Source organism: Passer montanus, unplaced genomic scaffold, assembly GCF_014805655.1.
Source record: "Passer montanus isolate IOZ18808 unplaced genomic scaffold, ASM1480565v1 scaffold44, whole genome shotgun sequence".
Lineage (NCBI taxonomy): Eukaryota > Metazoa > Chordata > Aves > Passeriformes > Passeridae > Passer > Passer montanus.
In genome coordinates, this window is record NW_024369262.1 from 6966348 (window position 1) to 6979582 (window position 13235).

Below are 13235 nucleotides of genomic sequence, written 5' to 3' on the forward strand. Positions count from 1 at the left end.
CAGTTCTGACATGTCGCAGACTCACGCTGAATGGAGCTGTCTTGTTCTTAATTTTCTAACCCATTACAATATTTTCATTTTACTTTTCTCTTTACTGGACCTGCAAGAGCTCAAGGTGGTGTTTATAACAGAGAACAGCTGTGATACACCATCTCTGACTGGAAAGTTCTCAATATCACTGCTTCTTTCATTTTTATTTCCCATGGGATTTAAGGCTCCCACTGCCCTGTCCTGTGACCCAAACATTGCTTTCCTCTCAGGACACAGATGAGCATGAATGCTCATGAAAGGATGTACATTCTCTCTTGGTTATTCATGCATCACTGCTCACTCACAAGCTGCCTAAATTCTGCAAAGTCGTGGGCAGAAGGTCTCTGGTGCTCACCTCCACAGCCAGCATCATGCCAGTGAAAGATTTTACAGGAATGTAATTGCATTCCAAGATTAAATACCCCCGGTCTGGGTTTTTAGAACCACACCCAATTTAACAGCATTTCTCTTCCACTGCAGCTATACAGCCTGAGTACCACATTCCTCCTCCTTTCCCCCCTTCTCCCCTCTTCCCCCAGCCCACCTCAGGTGCATTTCACCGTCACCTCCTGGTCCTCAGGCTCTGCTGGGGAATTCAATTCTCACTGGGGAATTGCTGTCACTGCCACTGCTGCTGCAGTGATTGTACCTGAAAAAGGAAAATTGACAGACAGCAAGCAAACCAATGGCTTCTGAATCCAGCTGCAGAGCCCCAGGTGAAGGTCACCCACGCCTCTGTGTGGGAGCTGTTAGTGTTCATGTTTGTGAAGCCTTTTGTGAGCACTGTAAGGATGAAAGGTGATGGCTTATGTTCCTGTGCCTGTGTACACACACACAGACCCCCCTACGTTGGAACACTGTGCCAAAGAAATTATGTTGCACATAATTTATAGTGTCATCTTTGATTAATTTGCATTTATTTTCTCATTATGGCTCATCCCTCATTTCAAAGGCGTCCTTCAAACCAGAACATGGGAAGAGGACCAAGAAGTGACAGACAGCAAGGAATAATCTTAAGGCAGAGCCCAGGAAAGCCTTTCCCACTGCCACATCTCTGGTTTGGCACTCCCACTCCACATCCCACATTGCTGCTTCCCACAGACACTTTCCTCTTTGGAGAATTTGTTTTCCCAGAACTGATTCACTGTGTTCCAATGGCCACAGAGTCACCAGTCACCCTTATCAGTCAAGGAACAAAGAAACGCCTCAATCAGTAAGATTAGCCATGGGTCATTTGACAGCTACACAGAGTCACAATATGCAGAAATACAAACAGCCCCGTGCCATTTATCCACCTCCTCAGTACCCCCTGCCCCAGTGTGGCGTGTCTGGGCAGCTCTGTGTTGAAGAAGTGAGTCCCTTACTGCCACAGCTCAGCCATCAGAGCCAACGAGGCCATGACCTGGCTGCAGGACACGTCCCCAGTGCTGTGACCCCTTGCTCTCCCCCTGCCCAGGGCGGCCACTCTGCAGGGACACCGAGGACACCTCTGCCATTGTGCAGTAAATCACAGCTCCCCTGGCCACAATCATTGTTAAAAGAGCTTGAGAACATCATAAACAGGACTCGTCTGGGGAGATATTTCATCTTGAGCTTTGATGGCGAGGTCAGCGCTGCTCAAACACATCCTTCAGCTACAGGTCAGCCCTTCCTGCACATCTATTTTGAGACCTCCATACCCCATTTGCTAACCCCTGAAACTGTCACAAGACCCTCTGAACTCTTATCTCTCCCTAAAATCCTCCCCAACACTGCTGTCTCTGGAGGCACAAGTGGGTGCTCAGAAAACGTGTGCTCACCTTTCTGCTCACGTGTGAGCTGTACAACACAGACACAGTTTGTTCTTTGCCTAATACAGAATTAAACCTTATGAAACTCACTGAGTGATATGTTTTGTCCCATGAGAGATTTGCTTCAGAAATGCAAAGACAGAAAAATACTCAACTGTCATTACATACCAGTTTTTAATCAGCTGGGAAATGCTGCTTCTTCCCCCAAAAGAGCAGGCTGCATAGAAACAATGTTCTACCTCTGCCTCCCCCAACACCACTTCCTTTTCCCACAGAAATTTTCCATTTTAATTAGATTCCTTTATTACCACCCTCTTTTCTAGCACATCTTTTCTTGCTGTTCGACTTTTTTCCCTCTACATATCTATTTTTCATTTTCTTCAATTGCCAAGAGCTACGGCATGTGTCTGTGTGCATGTGCTGGGGGAAGGAGAAGAAAGAGATAAGAAAGGAATAAAAAGAGAGAAAAGATGGAAAAAAATTAATCTGATAATTGTTGGAAAGAATTGCTCTCAGCAGCAAAAGTACTGACAAGGCACTTTCATGAAACCAGAAAGTTTTCCTGTTTTGGCAGGGTGGAGGTGACACCCACAGGCCCTTCCCCACCCTGGCTGCACCCCAAAAGTGTCAGGGGTAGTGAAGCCCTGGCTGCCTGTTAGTGCCTCTGCTCTGCCTTGAGGACTTTATGCAGAGAGCAAACCAAGCAGAAACAAGTAATCTCTGGTTTCTAAGCCACTCCCAGGTCACTGACAGCTCTGAACCACGATGCTGAGGAGGGGGATGCCCCTGGGGCTGCTGGCCCCAGAGCTGTGCTGTGGGAAGTGCTGATCTGTGTCGTTCCTTGATGCACGTTAAAGCTTACATTTGCATTCCAACTCCAATGAAAAATTTATGACTGTTAAACTTCTGTATGTCATAATTAAACACAAACAATAATTTCCAAATAACTGTTTACCATGCTGCATATTCAATTGTGCAATCAATCTCAGTGACTCTTTTTCCTTGCAAATGAAGGGAGGCGGGCTGTGCCCGCCACACGCGCTCGCACCCAGCCCGGGGAAGATGAAGAGTCAATCTGACATTTCAGGAGACAGCAGTTACCTGTGGAATAAATAGATTGAGGCCCTGTCATTCCCAAATAGATGCCACCTCCTCCTGCTATTTGTTTGGAGGAAGCCTCCCAGAGAGATGGATGGGACAACTGCTGCTCAAGCATTAATCTTAATGCAGAGAGAGAGGGAAGCAGCTGCTTGCAGAGCTCTGCCAAGGGACCCCAGACCTACAGGAATGTGTGTGAGGTGGTGCCAGCCCTGCCCCCAGTGACTGCCCCACAGCCAGGACCTGCTCTGGAGGGGACAGGGACCAAGTGACCAACAGAGACCCCCGTGCTTGTGACAAGCTCCAGCAACAAGCAGGCAAGGGGATGTGCAAGGAAAGCTCCACTGAAAACTGGCAGAGGAAAAAGACCTTGGCATGAGGATAAGGTCCTGCCAATGGCCCCATCCCTGGGCATTCCTGTCCCTGCCAGCTCAGGTGGCTTTGCTGGCAATGCCCAGGGTGGGCAGTGAGGAGCCAGGGCTGCTGTGGAGTAAGAAAGTGGCTCATGCTGAGTCAGTGGCACTGTCAGCCACGTGCTGCTGGGATCCAGAGCAGCCTGTTTCCTTCATGGCACAAAACCTGCACTGCTGACCTGCCACTGGGTGCTGGCTTCACAGGGAACTGCACTTGTCCTGGAAACAAGGTGAGTAAAGACATAATGGAGTTCAGTGATGCAACACAAGTAACAGTGTCCTTTTACATTACTAACAGCACACACTACGCTGTCTGGATCCCTGTTCTCCTGAGGACACCCCTGGGAAGCTCTCTGTAAATAGGATCTCTCAGTCAGTGTGCTCTCCCAAAGACTGCATTAATCTCCCTCTGTGAATGCAGTCTCGGGGGGCAAGGGCTGTGCTGGGCGGGAGGAGGACGTGGCTCCTCACCTGAGCTGTGTGGGGACTGTCCCAAGCCTCATCTCTCCGTGGCTGAGGCCCAGAGCAGGGCAGGGACCACCCTGCAGGAGAGCCCACGGCAGAGGGGCTGAGACAGGGCCACAGCCCCTGGGGGCTTGCAGAGGGGCTGAGCAGAGCAGGGGGATGCAGGAACCTCCTTGGCAGCCCCTGAGCTCTGCTGCCCCTGTAAGCAGGTGTCAAGGAGCCTGGAGTGTACTTGTTAGCTCAAGAGCCTCCTAACTGCTTCTGAAGGATTTCTTTAAATTGTGGGTTTGTCCCCAGGTCTGTTCTAGACTGGAAGCTGTTTCCACCCAGAGACTTTGTGAAGTTGAATACTGCCCCAGCCTGGGTCCCAAAAGATGGTTTCTGTGACTCCAGTCCCTGCTCCTGCAGAGCAGGACAGGGCTGGCAGCCCATGCACCCTGCCCTGTCCCCCTGCCAGCAGGGCAGTGTGCCCCATGCAGCAGCTCCCAGGGACATCCTTCTGCTCAGAAGATTTCAGCTCTCTGGCTGTCAGCTTGCTGGCTTCCAGAAGGACTGACTCCCTAATTAAATTAAATTCTTGAGCGGTATTTAATGTTGCATATGCAACATTAATTTTGTGCTAGCATGATCAGTGCCATATTCACACTTGTTTATTCTCAGGGTGTTAACGCAAACCCTGTTGTAAACACATTTTCACAGGTCAAAAGCAAAGCATAAAAATCAAGAAAAATATTTCCATCATTATGTTTTCTAATTCTACAGTAAATGTGATGAGAGAAAGAATGTCTTGAGAGCAGGAGAGGCTGTTGGAGGGCCCTGCTGCTCTGAGACTTGTCATCCCACAGGGGAGCTGCTCTCACAGCCACATCCAGCAGCAAACCCTACCTGGGAGTCTAACCAACCCCAGAACGTTTTGTCTTCCCTTCTGGCTGAGCCCCATGTCCTGCCTGGGCAGGAGGTTTTAGATGGAGTGAAAAGTTTACCCCAGGGCAAAACAAGGGAAGAAAAAGGCTCTGAAAGGCACAGAACCCTCACTTTGGATTGCACAAATTCAAATGCTCCCACTTGGACCTCAAAACTGTGTCAAACAAATGCAACTTATTGTCTCTTTCTCTGTCTTCAGTCAAACAAAGCTGCTTCCACTGCTGGGGAAACCCCTGGAGAAGTGCTAGCACCCTAAGTAGCCCCTGTAAGCAGAACCAAATCAGGGAAGCGAGCAGGCAGCAGAGCAAACAGATTCCATTTAGTGTCTGTCGGGCTCTGCTGGCTTCACAGAGAGGCTGCAGCAGCCTGGCCTGCCTGTGTTCAGAGGGCACCAGCAGACTGAGGTGGAAACAGGAGGCTGCTGATGGGGCTGGGCTGTTCCTGCCTGACCTCAGCTGAGCCAGGGGTGCTGCAGCTCATCAGTGCACACATCCCTGCCAAACCCTGCAGGCAAAGCCTCTGCAGGGCTCACCTGTTCACAAACAAAGCACACACCTCTGGTGTGAGCCCAGGTGAGATCAAACCGCTGCTGAAATGCTCCTTGTGCCCTGCTCCTCCACACACTGCTGCCAACCCCTGTCACCCACCAAACTCATTTCCAGCACTGTAACACCTCGTGGGCAAACTGCTCGACCAGCACAGCAGGGACCACCCAGCCCTGGCAGCGTGGGACAGACTCCTGCCACCCTGAACAGCCCTCACAGCCACGGAGGAAGCACCAGCAGGAACTGAGGGCAAGAAAATTTACCTTGTAACTGCCAACAAGCCCCATATTTCCTTGCTTGCACATGAACAAGGGAATTTTGCTCTCTTGCTGCATTAATGCCACTTGTGAAAACTAACTTGGGAGGCTGGATGTTTTTTCCAGGGTAAGGAGATGTTCCAATTACCACTAAATTGCCAGCACTTGGAACAACGCTGCATATTAATTCAAAGCAAGTGAATGTTCATTGAATTACCCAGAAGAGTAAACAGCTTTTTGTGGGCTGTGTAAATAATCCCAGGGTAACGAAGAAATTGGGAAAAGAGATTTTAAAAACTAATTTGCCTGGGCAGAGAAAAAAAAATTTCAAAGTAATGAGTAAAAGAAAGGGTTATCAGTGAAATGGTTATTGTGGTTGTTACAAGCTGGGCCATGTATTTGTGACTGGAGGAGCAGCCCAGGCTGCCCATCACTCCAGCACTGCCCAGAGACCCTCCTGGGGCAGGAGCAGCCCCATCCCTGTCCCACAGCCCCTGTGGCTGCCTCAGGCTCCCCACGACAGGAGAAACAGGGACCAAGTGCTGTGGGGGAGGGAGGGGCTCAGGGGGTGCTGTTCTGCCCACCTGAACCAAACTCTGATGCCTCTGCAGCTCAGTGTCCACTACAGCCACCACTAATGAACAAAGGTTTAATAAACACACCTGGCTTCAGCGGGTTTTTCACAATTCTCCTTTTTTCCCAACTCAGCTCCCTCATCGCTGAGCTAATGCACTAATGGACACTCACCATTACCTAACTTCCGACCTAATGGGCACAGCAAATAAGTGAAAGGCTCATAAAATCAAATTTACTGAGCATCATTCCTTTTGCTGTCCATTAACTGAAACTATTTATCAGGTTAAGCAGATCCAGGGTATGGAGCTACATCCATCTTGTATTAATGCTTTTACATGGACATTTCAGGATCCCAGGCTCTCCAGCAGTTGCAGGGAAGTGCTGTGAGGCCAAGCTCTGCTCCTGGCAGTGATTTCAGCAGCTTGAGGGGTGCAGCAGCCCTGTGGGATGGGTGGGTTTCTTTTCCTTAAGGCACAAAGGAGCTCCAGTCAACTGGCTGCTGCAACATTCCCAGAACAGCAAAGTGCTGTTAACCTTGATGACAGTGTCTGGTTTATAAACACCAAAACTAGAGACAGATTAGATGAACTTTAAAAACTTTCATGTATATATATTTAAGGGTTTTCCCTTGCTAAATTACTTTTCTCCTTTCTAAACTCCCAAGGCCCCAGTAAAGCCAGTCAATAATCCATTACAATCATTTGGGGACCAGTAAAGCTCTGAAAAATAGCATATGCACTGTGGATTTAAAGAAACCATCTGAACCACAGTAAGCCTTGAAGATAACTTTGAAATGCATTTTTATTTCTCAATAATTTCTTGAGAACCATTAAAAGAAATGAAAACTCTGCACCCTGGACAGACACAGGATGGTAAAGCACTGTGAGGGGAAAAAAAATATCCTCAGTACCTTGGAAAGGATCTCAGGAGTGTTCTGGCAGCAGAGGAGACAGCTGCAGCTCTGTGCCTGTCACCCCAGAGCCTCACCTGCACCCCTGGGTGCTGCTGCTCCCTGCTGCTGGCACACGTGGGGTGCTGCCCCCCAAAACACAAGCACCTGCTCATGGTGGGGGCTTCCTGCCTGAAATGGTGCTTGGTCCCCAGAAACCCAGCCCTTCCTCTCTCCTTTCTCCTACTAACCATCCATTTGACTGTTTTCTAAGACAAAACAGCAGCCTCATTGCACCCAAGTAATGACATTTCTTGAAAGCCATGCTGTGCACACAACTCACAATGAATCAAACAGCCTCTAATGTCTCCTGACCTACTTCTCAGATCCTTCATTGTATCTGTTTAAGATAAAACCCTTGCCAGGATTAAAGCATTCATGGCATATGTCCAAAGGTCAGAAAGGGCCATGCTGCAACCACAAACAAAAAAAACTGCTCCTGGCAGTTTCAGTGTTGTATTTTACCTTCAGGACAGGAAAAACTTATTTAAACTGTGAATTATCATGCCTGTGGGAAGAGCTGGAGCCTCTCACTGCAGAGTGGTGCCTCCCAAGCCAAACCCAGCCTCTGAATGTACCTTTCTTCCTGTAAGGTGAGAACATGACATCAACAGAAATTGATGTCTGTTTTTGCTCTTAAATACCTCAATTTTCTTCAGTATTTATGCTATAAGTGGGAATTAAGCAGTAAAGAATTTGAAGCCATGAAACAATTAAATTCCTGGTTTTCCATTTTCTCAGCTGTGGGTTAATTTGGTCCCCAGCACAGGTGGCACTTAGCAGTGGAGTACCAAATGCATTTGGAACATTTCTTAAGCACTCCCAGCTGGCAGGAGAGTGAGCTTGGCTTTGAAGGCCACAGTGGTACCAGCTCTGACCAGAACCAGAGCCTGGGGCAGTGACAGGGCTGCACAGTCTCCCCTGTGAGACACTCTGCCAACACGTGGGGATGAATTCTGAGTGGGATGGTCCCTTTTGTGAGTCCCTCTCTGTGCCCCAAGTGGCTGAGGACAGACAGAAGCCCAGCCTGGTGTCCCACTGGAATGAGGGCAGGGCCACGCCGTGGGCAGAGCCCAGGGTGACACCCAAGCCACAGCAGGGCAATGCCAGCCCAGCAGCCTGGCCCCAAGCTGCCTCAGGCCCCGGGGAGCCCAGGCAGGGCTGCAGCTGCTCTCGGGGCAATGGCAGTGAAGAGAGGAGCAGGGTGCACTGTGAGCTGGCTCTCAGCTCCTTTAGCAACTGATGTCAGCTGGGCAGGCTCAGGCTATTTCCATTCCCCCCATTAACCTCGGCCCTGACAGATTGTGCTGCTGCACTTCAGGGACCATCCATCAGCCCCCAGCTCCCAGGGACACTGCCTCCATTTCACTGATGGTGGCTGAAGAAAGATTCCATTGTTTTTGCAGGGCCAGGCCTCCAGGAACCCGTGGTGCTGCTGGAAAGGTGCTGGCCCCTCAGCTGGGTCAGGACCTGAAGCAATGCCTGCTGTGAGGGGACAGCAGGCACTTGGGAAGGGCTCTTGCAGATGAGCTGAACAGCTGCTGGCTCAAAACACCAGGGTCTGTGAGAATTTGACTATTTGTGTTTAATTTTTATTTGTCAGAGATGGCCAACTCTAAGTTCTAGAGTTCTACTTCAAATTTGCCACTTTCTTGCATGCTGAATTTCTGCTCTAGCAGGAATAGGGCCTTCAGTCTGAACCCCCTGTGCTGTCAGTGAAAGATTACATGAGATATGTGATGTGGGACAAATCTTTCTGATTTTTCAGAGGAAGCTTCATTATTTCAATTTTCTCACGTTCTGGAGAGGAAAAAGAGTTCCCATACAAGGAGTCCTCTGCAAGGGAAAATGTTGGTTACTTCAAAGGCTCTGTTTGAACAAAATATAATTTCACTTGAGCCTGACTTGTGGAAAGTGTCAGAAAACGGAAATATTCAATTCTGAAAACACAAACAGGCACTCCTCCTTGAGCATCCTGGAATGAGGCTGGAATGCTGGCCCCTTCCCAGAGTGGATTTTCCCTTCCAAGCTCTCCCTAGAATACACGTTTTGTTGGAACTCCATGGCCTCCAACACCTGCAGTTACACTGATGCCACGGCTAAGGGCTGTGTTCCATAGGAAGTCAGCCCATCCAGATCTGGGCAAATCAGCCCTTATTACTTATTTATGAGAGTTAATTTCATGTGCTGGCATTTCACACGCCATATGGAGGAGCGGCTGCCCAAGCCAAGCTGCAGGCAGCTCTCAGCTGCCTTTTTTCTTGTTGTTGTTTTAAATACTGCTGCTCGTGACTGAAGCAAGGTTAATCACTGCTTTTACTAAGAAAAATTACTTTGTGAGAAACCCCAAATCCTCACCTCCCAGGCATGATTATGCCACAGAGAGCTGGTGTGGCCCAGCCAGGGCTGCAGCTGCCTGGTGCCCCAGGATTCACAAACAGATTGGCTTGGGAGGAACAGTTACAGATCATCAGATGTTGGGAATGTGCAGCCACGTCTGTTAATTTCCGCAAGCAGTTCCTCCGGTATTTGCTCACCTGATGGTGACTGACAGAGGAACAGTCCAGAGTGAATTGCCATCACAGCCCGTGTGCTGCACACCCAGCAGTCAGTCCTGCTGCTGTGTTCTGTGCCTCCCCTATCACTGAGAAACCTCTCCTCACCAGTATCTGCTGTCACATCTGGAGTCTTTGTCACTTTTGGGAAGCTGTTTGTAAGGGTATCAAGGCCCAGGTTTGACCAGAAACTCTTATTGTGTAAACAAAACTAGACCTTGCAGACTGGGGATTTGCACTGCTTCAGCTGCCTGACAAGCTGATCCCTGACATCCAGCCAGACAAAAATATACATCCAAAAATATACAGCTATTTTCAGTATTACTTCTCCTCAGATGAGGTATGTCTCCAAAGATAGCACTGAGATAGATTCACAGCAAGGTTGTGGCACTTCTGGTATTTGCAGTATGAGAATGACATTTATGATAAGAAAAATGGAAGACATGTGGAGCGGTAATGATGGCAACAACACTTCACTGGGGACACAGAAATTACATAAGGAAATGAAAGCCGAAATGGTAGGATGCAGGAAGGGACCACGGCAGCTGGGAAGCAGAGGAGCAGCAGGGCTGGGGTGGGCTCAGGGGGCAGCTTTTGTCTGGGGTGGGATGAGCACGAGAACAGCCCCAGCAGTCTGGCACTGGTGGGGACCTGAAGGAGCCCCGAGAGAGCCCAGGGTCTGAGCACGTGGGAACAATAATCACACCCACCTGGTTCCCCCCATGCATCCTTCCTCACACAGCACCAATTCCCTCCCTTTTCCCCACATAAATCTCTTTTCTTCTGGAGATTTCCATGGCTAGTGCATCCTACACAAACCTGTTTGTTTTCCTCATTTATGAGGCATCGTGGATCTATCTGTGAAATGCTACAAACACTGTAATAGAAAAATTGTTCTCATTACAGTCTGAAATTAAAATTTACTAGAAGATGCACAAAGCAGAATAAACTTTCAATTAAAATCTAAACACTGTACTGAGAAAGAAAACTGGAGGGAGCTCCTAGGTTTCTTTGCATTAAAAATGCTTGAGATTTAATTTCACTGTGACATCTCCTTGGAATTACACTGCTAATTGATCAAATTTTGTCTGTCTGTTATTTAAACTTTCAATAAAACTTAGATTAATGGAAGGTGTAATCCTCCCGGGCAGAACAAATATTCCCATTGTTCGTGTCAGGTATGGAATAGCAATGCCCCCACTAACAGCTTCTGCATTCAGCCTGGGAACAAGAAGTTAATCATAAAAGTGTGGTGATTCCTTAATTGCTTGAATGAAATTTTCTCTGTGTGCCATTCTCCCCACCCCCAGTCTCTACAACTGCTGCTACAGATCTCTAAAACCACACAGGCAGCGTTTCCAGGACTGACTTGCTTTGTTCCTGGTGGAAATGAAACCCCAACTTGCTCTGCTCATGGTCTCCCAGAAGGATAGAAGCACCTTCAAAGAAAAAGCAAGCAACAGCTTTATGGAATCACAGAGTTAAGGAGGTTGAGACCCCCAAATCCAACAGCTCCCCCAGCACTGCCAAGGCCACCACTGAACCCTGTCTCTAGGTACCACACCTGCATGTCTCTCAAACCTATTCAGGAATGGGGATTCCACCACTGCCCTGGGCAACCTGCTCAGTGCTGCACACCCTTTCCCTGCAGAAATTTCCCCCAGCATCCAGTCTAACCCTCCCCTGGCACAGCTTGGGACTCTTTCCTCCCTTGTGACCTTCTAGAGCGGATGCCAATGCAGTAAAAATCAGCTCCCATCTCTGGCAGCACAGACAAAGAAGCCTGAGCCAGGAGGCAGGAGCATCCTACTCTCCTGGAACGCCCAAGGAACCTCTGTGCATCCCTACAGCTTCTGGACTGGCTGAGGGGATCCCAGAATTCAAATCTGGCTGTGGGGACACTGCTGTTGAAGAGCCTTGGCCGCACACCAGCTGGACCCCAGCATTGCTGAGCATGTGGCTTGCACAGGCATCCACAGGAGCTGCAGCTGCAAATGAGCCCTTTGTTAGCACAGGCACCTCGACCTCCAGCTTTTGAAGATTTGGTGATTTTCCCACACAATGCACTCGCTGACACAATGTATTTTTTGATGCTTCTGGAGGTAAAACCATTTCTCTATTTCAAGCTGAGTTTGAATAAATTATAGAAAGCCTCTCCAAGATGCAGAATGCTTTCCAAATTGCTTATTTTAGTTTTCCATCTCAGCGAGGACTAAAATCTCTTGCATTTTTAGAGAAAGTGATTGACAGTCCAAGTGCCACCTGTGGGCTGAAATGGTTCTTGCTCCAGAAAACTGGGATTGGTCTTGGACAAAAGACATGCTACACAGACATGACAACACCATCATGGTTCAGATACTAATATTAACATACTGCAAAGAATTAGAGCCCATTTTTTACCATTCTTTTCCACTGTCAGAGCAGTGCTTCTGTGCCAAACTGTTAATATCCACAAGAGGAGAAAATAATGCACTATTTTTTCCTGACTTCTGCCTTTCCAGCAAATTTACTCTTTGCCAGACTAAGACCTTTTGTACTACATCTAATAAAAGTCCAAGAGGAGCACTAACAAGAGGGAGGAAGAATTCAGGAAGCAACACCTAGTTTGTATTCCTGCAGTGGTCCTGTTTGTTGTGAACTGCTAAATTAACTTCCATAAATTCATTGTGAAAACAAGCTGTAGAAAATAGCAAGGAACTTACAGTTTCTTCTGAATTAATACTGCATGGTAGCAGTTTATTTTAAGAATAATTAACGGTAACTCAGTGGTGGAAAAACCAGTCTTTTGATGCCTCTGAAGCACGTCAGTGGTACATGGCTATGGTTGTACCTGCTGGGAGTCCTGCTTAAAATATAGTCAAATATTTTCATAGCTGTGATTCATCTTTTCATCCTCCTAGTCCTGTGCTATTTATTACACATACACTTTGAGAGGAGAAAAAGGAAAAATCTGGTGTACCTGAGACAGGAATAAAAGGGTCCATTTCAGGCACTCTGCTCACACCAAGCCAGGTGTCCCTGGGACATCACCGTGGACAAGAACCAGCAGGAGGGATGCTGATCCAGTCAGATCACAGGTCCTAGAATGCCCCTCTGGCCTGATGAAGGTGGCAGCCCTTGGAGCCTAGGACAGGACACCTGGCCAGGGCTGTGCTGTGCTCCCTGCAGAGGTTTGACATCGCTCAGCTGAAACATGGCACGCTCTTCTTTGCTGGGCTGGGACAGGGCCTGCGGGGGGGGCTTGGCAGGAATCTGCATAAATGATTGATCCAGGTGAGTGGCACACACCATCCTCATTAAACTATCAGTGGGGCTGGAAATGAAAAAGATTCATGTCTGCTGCAGGAGGCTTTCAGGGATCAATATGTTCCAACATATGTTTTAATACTTACTCAGTTCTCACACGTGTCTCATGGGATTTCTTTATTTATCTTTTTCCCCCAAGGTTATGAAGCCAACTGTTTTTATGTGTTCTGAGGCAGACACCTGATTTTCATAATAAATCTCTTTCCTAGAAGGTGGAAAGCACGAAGCTGTGTTTCTTATCCACACAGAGCATGATCAGATTACACCGCGCACAGATCCCGGCTCACCGCTGCGCGTTGCTGGAGCCCCAGCACACCTCCGGGAAGA

The 13235-nt window shown here is 48.3% G+C and overlaps 1 long non-coding RNA gene across 2 annotated transcripts; it reads left to right on the top strand.

The window, feature by feature from the left end:
• The first annotated feature begins 2978 nt into the window (after positions 1-2978).
• LOC120507777 lies at positions 2979-11913 on the top strand. Of its 2 annotated transcripts, XR_005628847.1 has the most exons (4): positions 2979-3561; positions 7519-7640; positions 8454-8606; positions 10913-11913. It is a non-coding gene; the product is annotated as an uncharacterized LOC120507777 (long non-coding RNA). The 2 variants fall into 2 exon arrangements; XR_005628848.1 differs by lacking the exon at positions 7519-7640.
• Positions 11914-13235: the final 1322 nt, after the last annotated feature.